The sequence below is a fragment of the Marmota monax genome, unplaced genomic scaffold (assembly GCF_021218885.2).
Source record: "Marmota monax isolate L192 unplaced genomic scaffold, Marmota_monax_Labrador192_F-V1.1 WCK01_AAM20220418_F8-fsc00013, whole genome shotgun sequence".
NCBI classification, from domain to species: Eukaryota; Metazoa; Chordata; class Mammalia; order Rodentia; family Sciuridae; genus Marmota; species Marmota monax.
In genome coordinates, this window is record NW_026692202.1 from 24,181,370 (window position 1) to 24,202,807 (window position 21,438).

The following is a 21,438-nucleotide window of genomic DNA, read 5'->3' on the forward strand; positions in this document are numbered from 1 at the left end:
TTTTTTAGGGATTGGCTAGCTTCACTTAGCATAATCTGCTCTAGTGCCATCCATTTCCCTGAAATTCTATGATTTTGTCATTTTTTAATGCAGAGTAATACTCCATTGTGTATAAATGCCACATTTTTTTAATCCATTCGTCTATTGAAGGGCATCTGGGTTGGTTCCACAGTCTTGCTATTGTGAATTGAGCTGCTATGAACATCGATGTAGCAGTGTCCCTGTAGCATGCTGTTTTTAGGTCTTTAGGGAATAGACCAAGAAGGGGAATAGCTGGGTCAAATGGTGGCTCCATTCCCAGCTTTCCAAGAAATCTCCATACTGCTTTCCAAATTGGCTGCACCAATTTGCAGTCCCACCAGCAATGTACAAGTGTACCCTTTTCCCCACATCCTCGCCAGCACTTGTTGTTGTTTGACTTCATAATGGCTGCCAATCTAACTGGAGTGAGATGGTATCTTAGGGTGGTTTTGATTTGCATTTCTCTGACTGCTAGAGATGGTGAGCATTTTTTCATGTACTTGTTGATTGACTGTATGTCCTCCTCTGTGAAGTGTCTGTTCAGGTCCTTGGCCCATTTGTTGATTGGGTTGTTTGTTCTCTTATTGTCTAATTTTTTGAGTTCTTTGTACACTCTGGATATTAGGGCTCTATCTGAAGTGTGAGGAGTAAAGATTTGTTCCCAGGATGTAGGCTCTCTATTTACCTCTCTTATTGTTTCTTTTGCTGAGAAAAAACTTTTTAGTTTGAGTAAGTCCCATTTGTTGATTCTAGTTATTAACTTTTGTGCTATGGGTGTCCTATTGAGGAATTTGGAGCCCGACCCCACCGAATGTAGATCGTAGCCAACTTTTTCTTCTATCAGACGGCGTGTCTCTGATTTGATATCAAGCTCCTTGATCCATTTTGAATTCACTTTTGTGCATGGCGAGAGAAAGGGATTCAGTTTCATTTTGTTGCATATGGCTTTCCAGTTTTCCCAGCACCATTTGTTGAAGATGCTATCCTTCCTCCATTGCATGCTTTTAGCCCCTTTATCAAATATAAGATAGTTGTACTTTTGTGGATTGGTTTCTGTGTCCTCTATTCTGTACCATTGGTCCACCCGCCTGTTTTGGTACCAGTACCATGCTGTTTTTGTTACTATTGCTCTGTAGTATAGTTTGAAGTCTGGTATCGCTATACCGCCTGATTCACACTTCCTGCTTAGCATTGTTTTTGCTATTCTGGGTCGTTTATTTTTCCATATGAATTTCATGATTGCTTTCTCTATTTCTACAAGAAATGCCTTTGGGATTTTGACTGGCATTGCATTAAACCTATAGAGAACTTTTGGTAATATCGCCATTTTGATGATGTTAGTTCTGCCTATCCATGAACAGGGTATATTTTTCCATCTTCTAAGATCTTCTTCTATTTCTCTCTTTAGGGTTCTGTAGTTTTCATTGTATAAGTCTTTCACCTCTTTTGTTAGGTTGATTCCCAAGTATTTTATTTTTTTTGAAGATATTGTGAATGGAGTGGTTGTCCTCATTTCCATTTCAGAGGATTTGTCGCTGATATACAGGAATGCCTTTGATTTATGCGTGTTGATTTTATATCCTGCCACTTTGCTGAATTCATTTATTAGCTCTAATAGTTTCTTTGTAGAGCCTTTTGGGTCTGCTAGGTATAGAATCATATCATCTGCAAATAGTGGTAATTTAAGTTCTTCTTTTCCTATTTTGATGCCTTTAATTTCTTTCGTCTGTCTAATTGCTCTGGCCAGCGTTTCGAGAACTATGTTGAACAGAAGTGGTGAAAGAGGGCATCCCTGTCTTGTTCCAGATTTTAGAGGGAATGCCTTCAATTTTTCTCCATTCAGAATAATGCTAGCCTGAGGCTTAGCATAGATTGCTTTTACAATATTGAGGTATGTTCCTGTTATCCCTAGTTTTTCTAGAGTTTTGAACATAAAGGGATGCTGTACTTTGTCGAATGCTTTTTCCGCATCTATCGAGATGATCATATGGTTCTTATTTTTAAGTCTATTGATGTGGTGAATAACATTTATTGATTTCCATATATTGAACCAGCCTTGCATCCCAGGGATGAATCCTACTTGATCATGGTGCACAATTTTTTTGATATGTTTTTGTATCCGATTCGCCAGAATTTTATTGAGGATTTTTGCATCTAGGTTCATTAGAGATATTGGTCTGAAGTTTTCTTTCTTTGAAGTGTCTTTGTCTGGTTTAGGTATCAGGGTGATGTTGGCCTCATAGAATGAATTTGGAAGTTCTCCCTCTTTTTCTATTTCCTGAAGTAGCTTGAAAAGTATTGGTATTAGTTCCTCTTTAAAGGTTTTGTAAAATTCTGCTGTATACCCATCCGGTCCTGGGCTTTTCTTAGTTGGTAGTCTTTTGATGGTTTCTTCTATTTCCTCAATTGATATTGGTCTGTTTAGGTTGTCTATATCCTCCTGACTCAATCTGGGCAGATCATATGACTTAAGAAATTTATCGATGCCTTCACTATCTTCTAATTTATTGGAGTATAAGGATTCAAAATAATTTTTGATTATCTTCTGTATTTCTGAAGTGTCTGTTGTGATATTGCCTTTTTCATCCCTTATGCTAGTAATTTGAGTTCTCTCTCTTCTTCTCTTCGTTAGCATGGCTAAGGGTCTGTCGATTTTGTTTAGTTTTTCAAAGAACCAACTTTTAGTTTTGTCAATTTTTTCAATTGTTTCTTTTGTTTCGATTTCATTAATTTCAGCTCTGATTTTAATTATTTCTTCCCTTCTACTTCTTTTGCTGTTGTTTTGCTCTTCTTTTTCTAGGATTTTGAGATGAAGTATGAGATCATTTATTTGTTGGTTTTTTTCTTTTTTTAAGGAATGAACTCCAAGCAATGAATTTTCCTCTTAGAACTGCTTTCAATGTGTCCCATAGATTCCGATATGTTGTGTCTGTGTTTTCATTAATCTCTAAGAATTTTTTAATTTCCTCCTTGATGTCTTCTATAACCCATTGATCATTCAGTAACCTATTGTTCATTCTCCAAGTGATGTATGCTTTTTCCTTCCTTCTTTTATCGTTGATTTTCAGTTTCATTCCATTATGATCAGATAAGATGCATGATATTATCTCTACTCCTTTATATTGTCTAAGAGTTGCCCTGTGACATAATATATGATCTATTTTTGAGAAGGATCCATGTGCTGCTGAGAAAAAAGTGTAACTGCTTGATGTTGGGTGGTATATTCTATATATGTCAATTAAGTCTAGGTTATTAATTGTGTTATTGAGTTCTATAGTTTCCTTATTCAACTTTTGTTTGGAAGATCTGTCCAGTGGCGAGAGAGGTGTGTTGAAGTCTCCCATGATTATGGTATGGTGGTCTATTAGACTCTTGAACTTGAGAAGAGTTTGTTTGATGAACATAGCTGCACCATTGTTTGGGGCATAAATATTTATGATTGTTATGTCTTGTTGGTGTATGGTTCCCTTAAGCAGTATGTAGTGTCCCTCTTTATCCCTTTTGATTAACTTTGGCTTGAAATCTATTTTATTTGATATGAGTATGGACACTCCTGCTTGTTTCCGAAGTCCATATGAGTGATATGATTTTTCCCAACCTTTCACCTTCAGCCTATGTATGTCTTTTCCTATCAGATGCGTCTCCTGTAGGCAGCATATTGTTGGGTCTTGTTTTGTGATCCATTCTACTAGCCTGTGTCTCTTAATTGGTGAGTTTAAGCCATTAACATTTAGGGTTATTATTGAGATATGGGTTGTTCTTCCAGCCATATTTGTTTATTTATGTTACTAAACATGGTTTGTTTTCCTCTTTGATTATTCCCCCCCCCTTTACTGTCCTACCTCCCATTGTTGGTTTTCATTGTTATTTTCCATTTCCTCTTCCTGTAATGTTTTGCCGAGGATGTTTTGAAGAGATGGTTTTCTAGCTGCATATTCTTTTAACTTTTGTTTATCGTGGAAGGTTTTAATTTCATCTTCCATCCTGAAGCTTAATTTCGCTGGATACATAATTCTTGGTTGGAACCCATTTTCTTTCAGTGTTTGAAATACGTTATTCCAGGATCTTCTAGCTTTCAGAGTCTGTGTTGAAAGATCAGCTGTTATCCTGATTGGCTTGCCCCTAAATGTAATCTGCTTCCTTTCTCTTGTAGCTTTTAAAATTCTCTCCTTATTCTGTATGTTGGGCATCTTCATTATAATGTGTCTAGGTGTGGATCTCTTATAATTTTGCACATTCGGCGTCCTGTAGGCTTCTAGAATTTGGGACTCTGTCTCATTCTTCAAGTCTGGGAAGTTTTCTTGTATTATTTCATTGAATAAATTGCTCATTCCTTTGGTATGGAGTTCTATACCTTCCTGTATCCCAATGACTCTTAAGTTTGGTCTCTTAATGTTATCCCATATTTCTTGGATGTTCTGCTCATGGTTTCTTAACAGTCTTGCTGAGCTGTCTATGTTCTTTTCAAGTTGAAATACTTTGTCTTCATTGTCTGATGTTCTATCTTCTAAGTGTTCTACTCTGCTGGTAGTATTCTCAATTGAGTTTTTAAGTTGGTTTATTGCTTCCTGCATTTCTAGGATTTCTGTTTGTTTGTTTTTTATAACCTCTATCTCCCTGTATAGTTGATCCTTTGCTTCCTGGATTTGTTTGTGTAATTCCTTGTCGAAGTGATCTTTCATTGTCTGATTTTGCTGTCTAATGTCTTCCTTGATACTCCAGATCATCTGAAGCATATATATCCTGAATTCTTTATCTGACATTCCATCTGCTGCAGCTGTTACCTCTTCTAAAGTTGAGTTGAACTGCATTGCTTGTAGTCCTTTCTTTCCTTGTCTTTTCATACTGCTTGCGTTTCTTTCTTCTTGGTGAAACTGTTGTGTTTTTGAAATTTTTTCCCCCCCTATATATTTATATTGCTCTTGTATAGTTGAAAAGTCTCCCTTGCAGGTGCGGACGGGGGCTCTGCTCTGCCCCTCCTCCCATTGGTGTGAGGTGTCTACCACGCCCGCGGACCCCTGGGCCTGATCCGCCGTTCTGTCGCAGGTCTGCCTACCTTGCAGGTGGGGGCGAAGGCTCTGCCCTTCCCCTCCTACCACGCCCGGGGACCGTTAGGCCTGATCTGCAGGTTGGTCGCCGGTCTGCCCACGTTGCGGGCACGGGTGTCAGTTCTACTCCGCCCCCACTCCACTTGGGGTCACTTGACCACCACACAGGCGGGCCGCTGGGCCTGATCTGAGCGCGGGCGAAGGCTCTGCTCTGCCCCTACTCCAGTTGGGGTGAAGTGTGTACCACGCTGCCAGGCCGCTGGGCCTGATCTTCCGGTCTGTCGCAGGTCTGCTTACCTTGCCAGCGCGGGCGACGGCTCTGCCCTGCCCCTCCTACCATGCCTGCAGACCGCTGGGCCTGATCTGCAGGTTGGTCGCAGGTCTGCCTACCTTGCGGGCGCCGGCGGCGGCCCCGCTCCTCCCCTCTGGCTGGACGACAAAGCGAGAGAGAGACTCAGGTATCTGTGACTCACCCTCCCTACCAGGGGACCAACTGTTTCCGTCGCCGCTGGCACCGATGAAGTTCTCTCCTCGGCCGCTCTCCGATGACATCAGATCTCTGCCATGCTGGCATCCCCTGTTCTATGGCTGAATCCCATTTTCTTCTCTTCCAATAGGCGGAGCAGTGCCCTCTGAGCCGAGCTTCTGCCCTCTATGTGCTGACAGAAATCCCTGTACGGTGGCTCCTGGGAGTCTCTCAATCCTGTTAGTCCAGAGCCCTTTCACTTATCCGGCCCCTCCCCCTGTTCCTCCTCCCAGCCAGCCAGCCAGGTCCTGTTCACCAGAGGCGGTTCCCCAAGGATCTGATTACACTTGCAGCCCCACCGCGTGTCCTATATCCCGAACGATGAACACCCTCTCTGTCATTCATCTAAGCCCCAGTGCTGTGGTGGGGTGAGCTGGGAACCAACAGTTTAATTTTTCCGGACCCCTTTGGTGGGCACGCCCCCAGAAACTGGCGGCTAAGATCTTGGGTGTCGCCGCTGGTGTTAAGGGGAGGTGGGGATCTGGAATCCCCTCTGCTTCCCTACAGACATGCCCCCGGAGAGATTCCCGAGGTTTCCTGGCTGCTTGTATCTGGAGGGGGTGGGAGTCACACACCTGCTAACGTGGATTCCCCTGGGAAGGAATTCTGTCGGCGGAATCCTGGTGATGTCACTTCTCTGCTATGGCGGGCCCCAGGCTCCTTGCCGGAATGTCCGAAGGGAGGGGTGGGACTGGTCTGTCTCTGGTTGGTTTCAGCTCCCGGTTCGCTATTTCATGAAGGCTTGGCGAGAGACCTCTTCCTAGAGTCCCTGCACCGCTCCTGCTGCGATGTGCCTCGGAGGCTATCCGCCCTGACTCGGGGGCCGCGTGCGAGTCCCGCGGGCAGCGGCTGGCGGGTCTGGACCTCTGCGCTGCGTGGTGGAGATTCACTCGTCTAGCTCAGACTATCACCTCCAAGAATCCTACCGATTCCCGGCCGGTCTCTCTTTAGTGGAATTTTGCTAGGAGTTTCTCAGCAGGTCAAATCTAAGCGTATCCATGCGTCTCTCTGACCCCGTTGTTGAGGAGGTACTGAAAGCGCTGCCTCCCCTCTCGCCGCCATGTTGGATCCCCCTTAGAATCAAATTCTCTAAAGTGAAAACTTTTTAAAGAGAAAATATGTCTTAGAAATGAAGGATTCTACCAGGCACAGTGGTGCACACATAATTCAGCTACTCTGGAAGCTAACGGAGGACAATTGCAAGTTCAGGGCCAGCCTCAGCAATTTAGGGAGGCCTTTAGGAACTTAGTGAGGCCCCATCTCAAAATTAAAAATAAAAAGGGGTGGGAATAAAGCTCAGTGGTAAAGTACTCCTGGATTTAATCCTCAGTATGAAAACAAAACAAAAAGAAATGAAGGATTCTCCTCAAAATGAGGACAGATTATTCTGATGTCCTCAGGTAAGTACACTTCTTGGCACATAGTAAGTACTAAATTTCTAGTAAAATGATTGTCTGAAAAGTATATTTTCCACTTACAAATTTGTCTGACAAAACTTTATCTTCTGTACATGCATGTTGTTTGAAATAGTCTATCAGAACACTGATTCTTCTGGGAAATCTGCATCACAAAATCTTGCACCTTCAAAATTGAGAAAGTACACTTCTCACAACACGTGAATTTTGAGGGAGCATATAATTCAGTCCATAATAGACAGCTGTTTAGATACCTCCACATCAGTGATTTTGCAGGTTAACAGGTGCTCTCCACTGTCTTTGTAAAAGGCACACAAACTCATGACTTGACAAATACTCATGGCCAGAAGACTGTTCATATATGAACCCTGCCCTACTGTCCCTACATGCTGAATGGCAAACTTAAGAGTTAATGTGCTGATTACTAAACTTGTTCATGCCAGTCCAACTTGTTATTGTAATTATGTAATTTAAATTAATTTAATACAAACATAAATATGAATGTCAAAAGTAAAAAGTTATTGTTTCTATGAAAACAATTTAATCCTTTGGCAAGAGTTAGTTTTAAAAAATTAGAACTCTGCACCATGATCTCCTATCTTAAATTCTTGTTCTACTTCTACTTTAATGAAACTGAAAGTGGATGTTACAGCAAATGCCTTCTACTTATCATTAATACAAAAAAGTGGTTAAGGAAGTCCTGAAATCAGCAGATTCCAAAAAACAGCTTTTAATAAGGGCAAACAAATCATATACATATATACATTTTATGTTAAAATAAAACATTGAGGCAAGTTTTTATTATTTTGAACTGTCTTAAAAAGGATATTGCTGTCTACTGTGGTGATTGGAGGCACTTATTTTCTGTGAATTCATTTTTTAACTTTTGTAGCTGGTGTGTGTGTCACAGTGGAAAATCCTGTTCTATAGATGGGCATTATCTTTCATTCAAAGATTCACATTTTCAATAGATATTTTCCTTGTCCTGACAGCACAAATATTTTCATTTTTAAATAGGGATACCACAATGTCAGGAGCCCAACTCTTTACTCAGATTCTCTCATTGTCCTTTGGGTTCTCAATGCCATCAGGTTCACCAGACCCTGTTTATGACCCTCCATGTGTCTGCTATCAGTTGTTCTTTCTTTCCAAAAAAATATTTATTTTTTAGGTGTAGATGGACACAACACAGTGCCTTTATTTTTATATGTGCTGAGGATCAAACCCGGGTCCCGCCTGTGCTAGGTGAGTGCTGTATCCCAGCCCCAGTTGTTCTTTCTTTACAGACAATGGAAGAAGTTTCTAGAGAAGGGCATCTCATCAATGTCCCTTTTCCCATGCCAACCCAGCAAGACCTTCAGCTAGAGGTGAGGTGGGGAGACAGTCACTTCAACTAAAATCTGACCAGACAAGGAAGGTCTTTAAATTTCTACCTAGCAAAAATCTTTGCTGATTATAAGCATTTCCAGATTGCTTTGTTTTATCAGCATCATAATTGACTAAAAGAGTTCTCTGAGTCTTAACCTAAATGAGCAAGATATATTTATGAGGGAATGATATGAATTTATGGTTAATCCCTATGACTAGTTCCATTGGATTGTCTAAATAAAAATGACTTAGGAACATAGAAGCCATAATTAGAGGGAGCAATGAGAATTTTCTAAATCAATGTGAAAACAGTGGTAGAACAAAAGAGTCTTAGAGACGGGAGAAACATTGAAATCCAAATAAACCCAAATGCTTATTTTACAGATGAAGAAATTGCCAACATGTTTCTTACCAGGAAAATTACTCTCATTTGGAGAGGACAATTTTTTTTTTTACTCTGTAGAACCATCCCATAATTTGCAGGATGTTTAAGCATCCCTGGCACCTGGCCACTAAATATCAGTGTGACTCACCGTGACAACCCAAGTGTCCAGGCATACTTCCTAAGATGCCTGTTGGAATTATGCCTCTTCCTCCCTGTTGGAAATCCTTAACAAGGTACTCATAGACAACCCGGAAACATGCAAACACAATTGATTCACTGACAATACTTCTCGAACTTTAAGGGGCATGAGAATCAACCAGTGACCTTGTTAAAAATGCAGGCTAAATCATGCGTGGTGGTGTACACCTAAAATCCCAGCAAATTGGCAGATTGAGGGCAGGAGAATGGCAAGTTTGATCCCAACCTCCACAAATTGGTGAGGTCCTAAGCAACTTAGCAAGACTCTATCTTAAAATAAAAGTTAAAAAGGGATAGGGGTGTAGTTAAGTGGCAAAGCACCCCTGGGTTCAATCTCCAGTGCCAAAACCAAACAAACAAAGAAATAAACAAAAAAGGCAGTAGATTCAGTAGATCTGAAATGGAGCTGAGATTCTGCATTAGTTATCCAATGCATTAGTTCATGAATTTCACTTTGAGTAACAAGACATGGAGGATATTTGAACTGACTTGGTGTCCTTAAGAGATAATCTCCTATCCAGCATTGTGGCAGTGGAACAACATAAAACATACCTGCTATGTATATGGGCTTGTTAAGAGATTTGCTCTGGTTTTGCCTTGGGACTCTGCTTCTCTTCCCCTGATCCCTTCCCATGGTCACCTGGTGGCAACTCTCTCTTTGCCTCTCTGCACAGCAGCCTTCAGACTATTTCTGTTTTCAGGGCTCAATTTTATATAAGACCCTTTCTTATAGTTTCATGCTCTCTGGCCCTATCCAGCTGTAGCTCCTGGAACCTCAGCTGAAACCAAAAGAAAGGTGCCTGCTTGCTGAGTGGAGCTGGCACTTGTTACTTGTCTTGGTAACAGAGCTGATCAAAGCAATTTCCTGACTTCTAGCTCAGTGTTTCTCCCCATTGGCCCATGTTCTTATTTTCCTTCTATTCCTACCAGTAAGCAAAACTATGTGTTACTCAGTATATCTGTTTAACTTACCATGAAATTGCCTTCCATTCTGCTTCAGCAAGAAGACTCTTTATGTATCAGTTTCCTAGAGCATGAGGGAGAGAACTCCCATATTTAACAAATCGCATATTAAGAAATGTGTCCCTGATGACATTGTTGTCCATTTTTTTTTCTCCATTCCAGCCACTTGGAAGCAGTTGGTGGTAAGATTTTGAGATGTATCCATTTCCTACAGTAATAAAACAAGGAGATGTAGAGGAATTCAATTACTACTTACAGAAAATCACCTCCAGATTCTCCATTATCTTTTTTCTTTGATCCCTTCTCAGCCAAGGAAACAGGACAGAAAGACATCAAATTGGATGGGTAGATACTTTATCAGGAGCAAGGTACTCTGTAACTCCACAATGTCTGTCTTAGCTTAGGTTCCCCTGGAATTATAGCCTGAGACAAAGGTTTGTGAGGTTGTAACTCATTTGTGATGGGACTCTATGGAGAAGCATGGCAGAAAGGGGGATGGTGGAGATGAAAATTAGAGCATATATTATATGAGCCAAGTGACTGGTATTTTATTCTGCCTGGACCATCTGTGAAGCCTTACATAATGCATCTGAGAACTCCAACTAAAGGATGAAGGAAAGATGCATTTTTCTGTCAGCTCCCACATCCTATTAGGATAGGCTCACAGGTGTGACTTGATTTTCTATACTTAACCTTGGGCTTCCATGTTGTGAGTGGGTTTCTCATGTGAGTGCCTGAGAAGTCACAAAAGACCTCACTGAATGGAACCAGTCAAAACCTGTGAGGAAGTGCTAGAACAAGAGGTGGAGTTAGGCCTGTGTGTTAGCCTGTAATCCCAGTGGTTTGGGAGGCTGAGGCAGCAGGATTGCAGTTTCAAATTCAACCTCACTCAGAGAGGCCCTAAGCAACTTAGAGAGACCCTGTCTCAAAAAATTTTTTAAAAGAAAAGAAAAGAAAGGAAAAAGGCTGGAGATGTGGCTCAGTGGTTAAGCACCCCTGGGTTCAATCCCTGTTATAAAAAAATGGATTTAGGTAAAATTTTAAGTTATGAATAAGATAAAGTAATCCTTCATACGATGTAGAATATTTGAGATGGCTGTGGGAGTCCTGGAAAAAGGGCACATTTTACTTGAAGTATCCTAGCACAGGCTCTTTTCTGTATTGAAACTGTATTTTCCCAAAGTCATACTTCCAGCCTGCATCTTGTAACCCTGTTTTATCATACATAGCAGGGCCCATGTGGGAAGTCTGGAAACTGATCTTTAGGGAATTACAGACTCAATTTAGACCAAAGGATTAATTTTCTATACTCAGCTTTGTAAAGCTGGATATCCACATGCAAAATAATTGGACTCATACATTATCCCATATATTAGCTCAAAATGAATTAGATACCAAAATATAATGGGAACTATAAAACTCTTAGAAGAAAACAAAGGAAAAAATTCATAACATTGAATTGGCAATTATTTATTGGATATGACACCAAAAGCATAGTCAACAAAAGTAAAAATTGATAGATTGGACTACATTAAAATTTAAAAAAATTATCACAGGGACACAATCCATATAGTAAAAAGGCAACCCACAGAATGGGAGAAAATATTTTCAAATCATATCTGATAAGGGGTAGTCATCCAAAATATAAAGAAATCTTATAACTCATCATCATCAGTGATGATAATGTGTGTGGTGTAGAAAAACTCAAATTAGCTTATGTCCTCTTCAACAGGTCTACTACCCCAGACCCAGAGACCTACTGCTTGACCCCCCACAAATTCTGTCATTTTTCATTTCATTTTCCTGAAAATCAGGAACCCAATTAAAAACTGGGCAAAAGGTTTGAACAAGAATTCCTTCAAGGAAAATATATGCATGGCTAAAACCCACATGAACAAATGTTTGACATCACTAATATTTAGGGAAATAGAAATCAAAACCCTGGTGAGATACCATATCACATCCCTTAGGTATAAAAAAAATGGATTTAGGTGAAATTTTAAGTCATAAATAAAATAATCCTTTATAAATGAAGAATATTTGAGATGGTTGTGGGAGTCCTGGAAAAAGGATACATTTTACTTGAAGTAAAATTCTACCAGAACTGCCATAGCAAAATATTATAGATTGTGTGGTTTAAAGGACAGTAATTTATTTCCTCATGGTTCTAGAGCCTGGAAACACAAGATCAAGGCATTGGCAGGTTCAGTTTCTCCTTGACATGCAAATAGCCACTTCTTGCTGTGTCTTCACATGTATTGTCTTTTGTGTGCTCATCTTTGGTTTCTCTCTGCGTATCTTACTTTTCTCATAAGAACACCAGTGGAATTAGATTAGGGCCTAACCTAAAGGTTGTCAGAAGCCATCCGTGTACTATACATGAACCAAATCGGCATGGAAGACTTTGGGTAGGAAAGTCTGGTATCTGGGAATTCCTAGAGGTACTCCTGCTGGTGAAACTGCCCAAATACATGTAACATTCTACATAGTTCTGCCAGGTTCCACACAACACAGGAGATGGGTGACCTGCTGGAGCCACAAAGCAACACAGCCTCTCAGAGATGGGTGTGGCTTGCCAAGATGCTAATCAACCTGTTGATCCCAAGACACCATGAAGCAAGACTTCACCCACTGAAACCTTATCCCTCCCTTTAATGTACTCCCTTAAATAAATAAACAACTGGAGCCATTTTCTAGCTGTTCTGTTCCAGTTCTGAACTGGAAGAAACTATCAGGCACTCCCTTAAAACTATTTTTCTGATTTTGTCTCTTATTTCTTCACTAATTACTTCAGACTGTATTTTTTTTCAGGTGGCTTATCCCCTTCTGAGCAGGAAAAATTACCCTGGCAAGGTGCTGGCTGTCTCAAGATAGACTTTATTTTAATTTAATTACCTCCCAAAGGCCCTGTCTCCAAATATGGCTATATCATGAGACAATACAGGGTGTTGAAAGTTCAATATACAAATTTTGAGGAGATATAATTCTGCTCATAACAACTAATACTAAAAAAGAAAAAAAAAAACCACACAGAAAACAACAAGTATTGCTAAGAATTCCGGAAAAAAATAATGGAATCCCTGAGCATTATTGGTGGGAATGTAAAATCAGCTTCTATGGAAAACAACATAAAAGTTTTTTTAAAAAAAAATAAAAATAGGGAGCAGTGTGAAGAAGAGGAGCCAAGAATGACACCTGACCAACCAGAACCTTGTGCTGCTTCATCTCCTTGGTGGTTTCTACTTCCCTCTGCAATCAGGTCATGCCTAGGAGAAAGGCTGAAGGAGGTGTGAAAGGAGATAAAGCCAAGGTGAAAGATGATCCACAGAGAAGGTCTGCAAGGTTGTCTGAAGAACTTGCTCCTCCAAAGCCAGAGCCTAAACCTAAAAGGACCCCTGCAAAGAAGGAAGAGATAGTGGTACTCAAAGGGAAAAGGGGAAAATCTGACACTGACAAGAATGCGAAGAACCCTGGTAAACTGGAGATGCCCAAACTGACCAGTCACAGAAAGCTGAACTTGTTTAACATCTTTATGCATGAAGCCAAGGGATGTGTGTGCGGTTTTGATAACTACTGGTGACTGTATATTTGAAATACTTTTATCAAGTTTTTATAAAAATGCAAAGTTTTGTTTTTCTTTTTTTAAGGCTATGTTATTAGCACACAGAATACTTCATTGTTATTTAGGGGGTAGGAAGGAACATAGGTTGCTTGTAGTGTATCTCCAAAGCTGGATTGCTGTGAGGAAAATGTGTTTCCCTGCTAATTTTGAGAAGCTTCCTCTTGTTTCCCAGAGAAATTCCCTGACATCTGCACACACAGTCATCTTGGCACAAATGCCTTGTGGTGTAGAAAAACTCAAATTCATCTTATGTTCCCCTCTCCCACTCTGCCATCAGAGTGCCAGCAGATCTACTATCCTAGACCCAGAGACCTGTTGGAACTTGACCTTCTCAAAATTCTGTCATTTTCATTCCACTTCTTGAAAGTCAGGGTCGACTCATGGAAAGATGTTAAACAAGTTGCTAAATGTGAAATGTCAACCCTTTCTAAACTTTCCCTATTCAGAGTTTCACACTGGGTTTTATAGTGGATTTATGATTTTAGTAGTTCAACTAAGAACAGTTTGAAAATTGTTGTATCCTGTTGACGACTGTCAGCCCATGTCCTGCCTGAAATAACATGACTGTTTATGAAGAGTATCCTTAATAAAACTGGGTATGGTTTGAAAGAAAATTAAAAATAGAATGACCATGTGATCCATTTCTGGCTATATAACCAAAAGAAAGAAAGCAATGAATTCTCAAAGAGAATTGGATTTTTAAAATGAGCCATGTTCATAGCTGCATTTTTCACAATAACAAAAAGGGGGAAGCAGTCCAAGTGTCCATCAACTGCTAAGTGGATAAACAAACTGTAGTATATACGTATAATGGGCATTATTCAGCCTTTAAAAATTAAAGGAAGAAAGTTCTTACACATATAATAACATGAATAACATTGAAGACATTATGCTAAATGAAATTAGCCAGCCAAAACAAGATAAATACTGTATGATTCCATTTATATGAGGATGTAGAGCAGTGAAATTTATGGAGACAGAAAGTAGACTAGAGATTACCTAGCAGGGAGGGCAATAGCAAATTGTTGTTTAATGAGTATAGGAGTTTCAGACTTCAAAGAAAAAAAGAGTTCTGAAAACTGTACAACAATATGAATATTCTTAAGATTACTGAATCATACACTCAAAAGTGGTTTAGGTAATAAATTTTATGTTATGTATATTTTACAACAATGAAAAATAAATAAAACAAACAACAACAACAATAAAAAGCTTTGGAGATAAAAGAGGAAGGAAGCCAATAGAAAATGGATGGAGGAGTTGGACAAAATGGATAACACTGAAAAGCAAGTGGAAAATTTTAAACCTTTATAAAACTGCTTCAGATTACTAAATAGGGAAGTTTTAAGCTACTAAATTTTGCTGAAACAGACAAATGTTTTATGAGTTCCTTTTTTTTTTTTTTTTTTTGGTTGACCAGAAATATGCTGCAGGTGTAAGAATGAACCCTGTAAATCTTGATCTCTTCCCCCACTTTTCCCATTAGAACCAGAAAACATACTTTAAGAGCAACCACCAAACAACCCAGGCCTCCTCTAACAGCTGCTGCACATTTGCAAGGTTCTCTTTGGAAACCACTGGTTTAGGATCCTAATGAGGTTATTACCAATCCAGCTGTACTTGAATTGGTAATAAGAGCAGCATGATGACATTGGCTTGCAAGCTATTCAAACAAATTGGAAAATCTGGTAAGAGAGTTACATATGTGTAGTTATCAAAGTACTAAGTCACACCATTAATGCTACAATTATGTTTCCTAACACGAAACCATCTTTGAACATCTACTAGAAATCAAAAGCCATTGCCTGATAAGGCAACAGGAAAGTGGGAAGTATGAAACCTGTATAAAATTGTTCTACCTCCTGATCAGATTGATTTTCCACTTGGATTTTGCTAATGTTTATGCAGATGTATCTACCATTTGTTCATAACATTCTAAGGATTCTTGTATAACCTTCTTTGAAGACATAAGATGGTATATAATTTATCATAATTACATTTTAATTTATTTACTTCTCAATTAATTAAATTTTATAAGCAGATGCTATCAACAATGGCTTTTATTACTGGCAACAGTTACTATAATAATCAAAATAAATGTTAGCATTTATGAAGAGTTGAAAAGTGATGACAAAGCTGAAAATGATGAGACGAAAATTTATTTAAATGATTAAAACTTGAGTCTACTATATTCTGAGTTGTTGGTTTTTTAAAGGAAGTGATTCCCATTGTCTTAAAAGTGCTTTACCACTTTATTGTTGAGAGAGTTTAATATCATTTAGCAGACTTTAGGAAATTCTGTATTAAAATTTTAATAAAAAATGGAAAACCCAGTTTGGGCACTAATCTTTGAGAGAGAGAAATACACTTGAGCATACATAGATAAGAGTAACTACAATGGAAAAGTCTAGAATCATTTTGCATGATAAATGATTAATAAAATGAGGAATACTAACTTGGAGAAATTTTGAGGAACAATATTTTCATGTTAAAATATTTGAAGAATTACTAGATAAAAGATAAATTTAATTTTGGTGGCACTAGAGGATAGAAATATGACTACTGGGTATAAATTAGAGTGGAGAAACATTTTCACCAATATAAAGATAATAATGATATTTCTCAACCTGAGTGAACATGGAAGTGGGTTCTTCCCTAGTCAGGCCTCAAATGAGATCACAGCCTTGGTCCACACTTTGTTTTCAGGCTCATAAGACCCTAAGCAGAGGTGCTCATCAAAGCCTTGCTAACATTCCCTATGCACAGAAACTATAAGATTAATGTATGTATATGGTTTTAAGTGGCAAAAATTTTTAATAGTAGATAATTAATACACCTTGGCATCAGGGGAAAGGGAGTACCTAAACATGGGTCTTCACTTTTAATTCTATCCTTGGTTCCTTTAGTCCTTGAACAAGTGTTTATTGAGTCCTAGGTATCAAACACATATTAACAATGTTGATAAAAATGCTTGTTCACCTAAGGTCTTCTATTTTTGTTATATCCTGGCATCCTCTTCAATGTCAGGCAGTCCTCAAGGGTATTTAGCTTTTTATACTGTCATCTGCTGAGGTTTTCACAGCAAATTCTTCTATCTGGATCTAAAGATCTCTCAAGTTCTTCATGCAATTAGGGTTGTATCTGGACCATTCTCAACCAGAGAACATAACTGGCTGCTTCCTGAGCTGGTTGGACTGTGTGAAAACTCTGTAGAATTGCATCAGACCTTTGGTCTATTTGCAATTGGTCCAATTGCATCAGACAATTTGTCCCTTAATCGCCTCTGTTTCATATTTTCCAGAATATGGTGGCCCATACTTTATGGATTTGAGAAGGGAGCACAAGACAATGCTCACAATGTTTCCATCCAAATTGATCTACTAGGATACGACCATTCTCCTGTGAATTACATAAAGTAATCACCTCTGAGTCAATGCAGTCCCATTCACTATGGTTTGGTGTTTTTGTGGGAAGAAAAGGCTTCCCTTCCCCAGCTCAGCATAAGAAACTAGGGTTAGTTAAGGAGATATGAATTAGATTCTACCTCTCACTTCCTTCTTAGATGGGTGCTTTTTCCCCTTCCCCCCTTTTTTTGATACTGGGGATTGAACCCAGGGATGCTTTATCACTGAGCCACATCCCAAGCCCTTTTATTTATTTTTTAAATTTTGAGACAGGGTCTCTCTAAGTGGCTGAGGCTGTCCTCAAACTTGTGATCCTCCTGCCTCAGCCTCTAGAGTTGTTGGGATTACAGGTGTGCACCACCATACCTGGAAGATGGGTGGTGTTGTTGTGTGTGTGTGTGTTTTTTTTTAGTGCACAAACTGCAAGCCATATTGACAGTTTGTAGTGTGGGCTAGGTGGGTAGAGGCCAGGATACATTTAAAACCTAACACTTTTGTACTCCAACTCCCATTTCCCTTCCCTCAGCTCAGAAGATCTTCATGTTTTCAGAAGATGGGAGGGGAGAGAGTATGGAGGAATTGGCTCACTTATTCATCCAGATCCTCTTGAAAAATCTGAAAATTTGTCCTGTTGTGGTAACAAATGCCTGTAACCACAACTACTCAGAAGGTTGGGGCAGGAAAATTGCAAATTTAAGGCTAGCTCAGCAACTTACTGAGACCCCGTGACTCTATTTCAAAATAAAAAATACAAGGAGCTGGATATGTAGCTTAGTGGTAAAGAACCCATGAATTAAATCCCCAGCACAGAAACAAAATATTAAAAGTTTGAAATCTTGTTTTACTTAAAGTAACCCTTTTGAAACAATGGAAGTTTTAGATTGCATTACTTGTAGCCCAGATGGGTAAAAGTCACAGGGTGAGAGATGTAGAGCAGAACTTATCACTACAATTAATTGATGCTAGTATTGCCAAACATTGCTCTAAGCACTTTACATCATTTAATCCTTAAAAAAGCCCTATAAGATGACCATTTTGGCCTGATTTTATAGATGATGAAAGTGAGGCTTGTAAAGTTGATGTCTCCAATATTGTAGCCTTAAGGAAGCAGAAAGGGGATCTAAAACTGTAACTACCTGATGCAAATATATTTGAGTTAATACTTTTAGTTCTACTCTATGCCTAGCACTGCTGGATATGCTAGGGCTATATCAGCTTTAAACCACCATGCCACTTTAGAACATGTTGGAGAGTTGAAAATTCTGAATCTACCAGAAGCAAGCCTAGAAACAACTTGTCTGATATAGTTTTTATTAAATAGTAATGTATAGCATTCATTTGAATAAATAGGGAAATTAAAGCTTGAAATAAATAATCATTTATTCCAGTAACTCCAAGAATCAGAACACAATTTCCCTTTATAATTCCCCCAAATGTTAATTAAACTTTGAGTACACAGTAATATTTAATAAACTGCTAAAATGCTAAGGATGTGAGGATGTGACTAAGGATATAGTCACTGAGGATGTGATTATACTTTGGTGGAGCACAACGTCAATGAAAAAGACACCTTTCAAAAAGAACATCTCAAAGCATTGGCTGAAGAGTTGTTCAACCTGCTGTAGGATAATATACAATCTCATAGAGGATTAACCTGAGTATTTGAGAAATGGAGATGTGGAATCAGCAAACCATAATCAAACTGTCTGCTGGTTGCAACAGGCCCAAACTGTCAGTCACTCTTTGGGAATGTGCCATGAAATATTTACTGCAATCAGCAGGAATCATAAATGATACAATGTAGCATGGCTTCAGATGGGCCTCTGGGAGCAATATCATATAAAGCTCTTCTGTTCCAAACTCTTGAATTCAAGAAGAGTGACAACTTAAAGTCCTTGCATTTACTATAATTTTTGTGTAATAATTCAGGAATGCACCAGGAGATAATAACAGAAACTTCTGTTCTCTACTTTTATATCATGCAGTGAATATACTGTTTTTATTAGCATGTGCAGTACTGTTGATGTGAGAAATCAATATATACTTTTGAGCATTACAATATTATAAAACATAATGGCAGGGTCTCTCTTTTTCTCTTCCCCCTATTCCTGAGTGTGCCTAAGAGAACATTTAACATATAAAATACATATATGCAATATATAATAACTACCATTAAGTGTAATAAATGACAGAGACAACTGTATTTGCCTTATCCGGCCATTTGGCTATAATGTTTCATTTTTGTGTTCTTCAATCCAAAAGGTGATGTGTTAAATATTATCAATATGCTGATGACTTCCAAATGTACATCTTGAGCTCAAACCCTTCCCCAAATTCTAGACTCATATATGCAGTACTTAATTCACATTTCTTTTTAAATTTAACTCATGTCGTCCTCCCAAACTTATTTTCCCCAGTGTTTCCTTCAAGCCACAAATCCATGTGCCCCCATAATTCTTCCTTTCCTTACATCTAATCCATTTGCAAATTATTCAATTTCAAATATAACCTGAATCTGCTCACATCTCTCTTCCCCCTCCCCCCCTCCCCCTCCTCGACCTTTTTTATTTTTTTATTTCAAGTGGAGTCTTGCTAAGTTCCTGAGGCTGGCCTCAAACTGGGCATCATCCTGCCTCAGCCTCATGAGTTGCTAGGATAATTCGCTTCTCCAATAAGTTCTCTTCTTAGCCCCACAGTTCACAAATATGAATTAAATTTCTGTCTCTTGGCCATTGGTGATAAGACACCTCAAATTCATCTAGTCTGACTTTGACTTTTTACAAAAGGTGTTAACTATTTTTTAAAGTAGAGTGAAAAATTAACAGCTTTTTAAAAATTCTTTGAGAGCACCAATGTGATAGAAGAACTTTACCTAGATTCCCACTGTGGTTGACAGTGACTCTGTCCTTGACTAAACTTGAATCAGATTCTTCTGAGCCCTTTTCTTGACCAGCCTCAACCTTGGCCTGTAAGAACTGCAACTGCAAGCACATTTTTTTCACTTCTCCCCAAACCTCAAGAAATGGAACAAACTTTAGAATAGTTTCCATCAGCTCAAGGCTGTGTTTCTAAGAGGACAATCCCAGACCTCTTAAAATGTGTGCCTGAGAAAACTCAATGCTGTCAAAAGAATTTACCATTTAGTCCAGCCAAAACAGGCTCCTGACCTCCCTTTCCTTGAGCACTTATTTTAGAAAACTTGCAGTTGTGAATTTACTTTCTCTTTGGGATTTATCTTCTACATTCCAGGAATATCTTTCTCAAGGACCTGGGCGCCATCACTTTGAAATATAATCTTCAAGAAGTTTAGCCCTGCCCCCACCCAGTGTGTGGGAGAGTAGGAGCCTAACTTTGATAAGCACCAACACAATGAACACATCCCACTGACATCCTTCAGTATTTTCCTTGAGCACATTGAAATGTTTTTTAAAAGACTTCTGCCTTTTGTTTCTGCAAATTTGAGTTTAGTTCTATATACAAGTCTCTCTCCCCACTGTAGTTAACTTGAACAAAGTATGTCTTGTCATTTTTCATGAATGTCCGGTGAGTAATTTTATTTAACATCATGAGCTTGCTAATTTTAATGCATGGTAAGTTTGCTCCTATTGCAGTGTGGTTAAAGTTGGTTAAAGTCTCAGAGACTATGTACTACACCTAGCCAGCATTTTAGGCTCCTCAAGATGATGATATTCCTTCACTCTCTCTTTGCTTTCATGGAAGATGGGTTCAAGGAAGGTCTTAAAGATGGAGCTCTGTCTCAAAAGAGAAAATTATAGTACTCGATCACGAAGTGATACCCAGACATTTACATCTCCAAGCCCATCTTGATAATCTAAATTCAAGCCACTCAGAAATCATGTTATTATCCCATGTGGGTCTTACAGTCTCAATGACTGTGGCACCTCCAATTAATATAGCAAGAAGTTGACTACAGGGTCTGGAGTTCAGGAGAGATATGAGTTTGAAGACAAAGATTTGAAATCATCAACATTCTGGTGTAACTGGCATAGTGAAATTACCCAGCAAGAACAGGCTGACTATGAGAAGATAAGAGGACCAAGGACAAAATCTCCTAGCAAATGCTTATGTTTTTGGAAAGGGTGGAAGACTATACTATCCAGCTTTTTACATATCATAGCACATAGAAAATAGCATTCATATAGCACCCTGTAGGTAAGTTATATATAAGTAAAAAAAGTAAGAATATTTTTACAGTCAGTCAAGAAATTATGACAGTTGAAATTATACTGAAAGAATCTCTTAGCTCTTCCTTTCTTATTGATAAATGTAATAGCAATTTTCTCATAAAGATAAGAATAGCTTTTTTTAAGAACAGTTTTGAATTCAAATTCTCTCCTGATGAATGAACATTGTTAGGATATTCATACTTCAGCTACAATGGATACTAATATCACTGTAGTTAGAACTACATATTTAAAGATAGAGTTTGGTCCTCTACTTGAAGATCCAATAGAAAATAACCCCTAC

At 38.8% G+C, this 21,438-nt stretch overlaps 2 pseudogenes; one reads left to right on the plus strand and one right to left on the minus strand.

Moving 5' to 3' along the window:
• Positions 1 to 21,438, minus strand: part of LOC124083311 (tripartite motif-containing protein 49C-like) — a 60,861-nt pseudogene that overhangs the window by 18,986 nt on the left and 20,437 nt on the right.
• LOC124083319 (non-histone chromosomal protein HMG-17-like) lies at positions 13,187 to 13,449 on the plus strand (annotated as a pseudogene).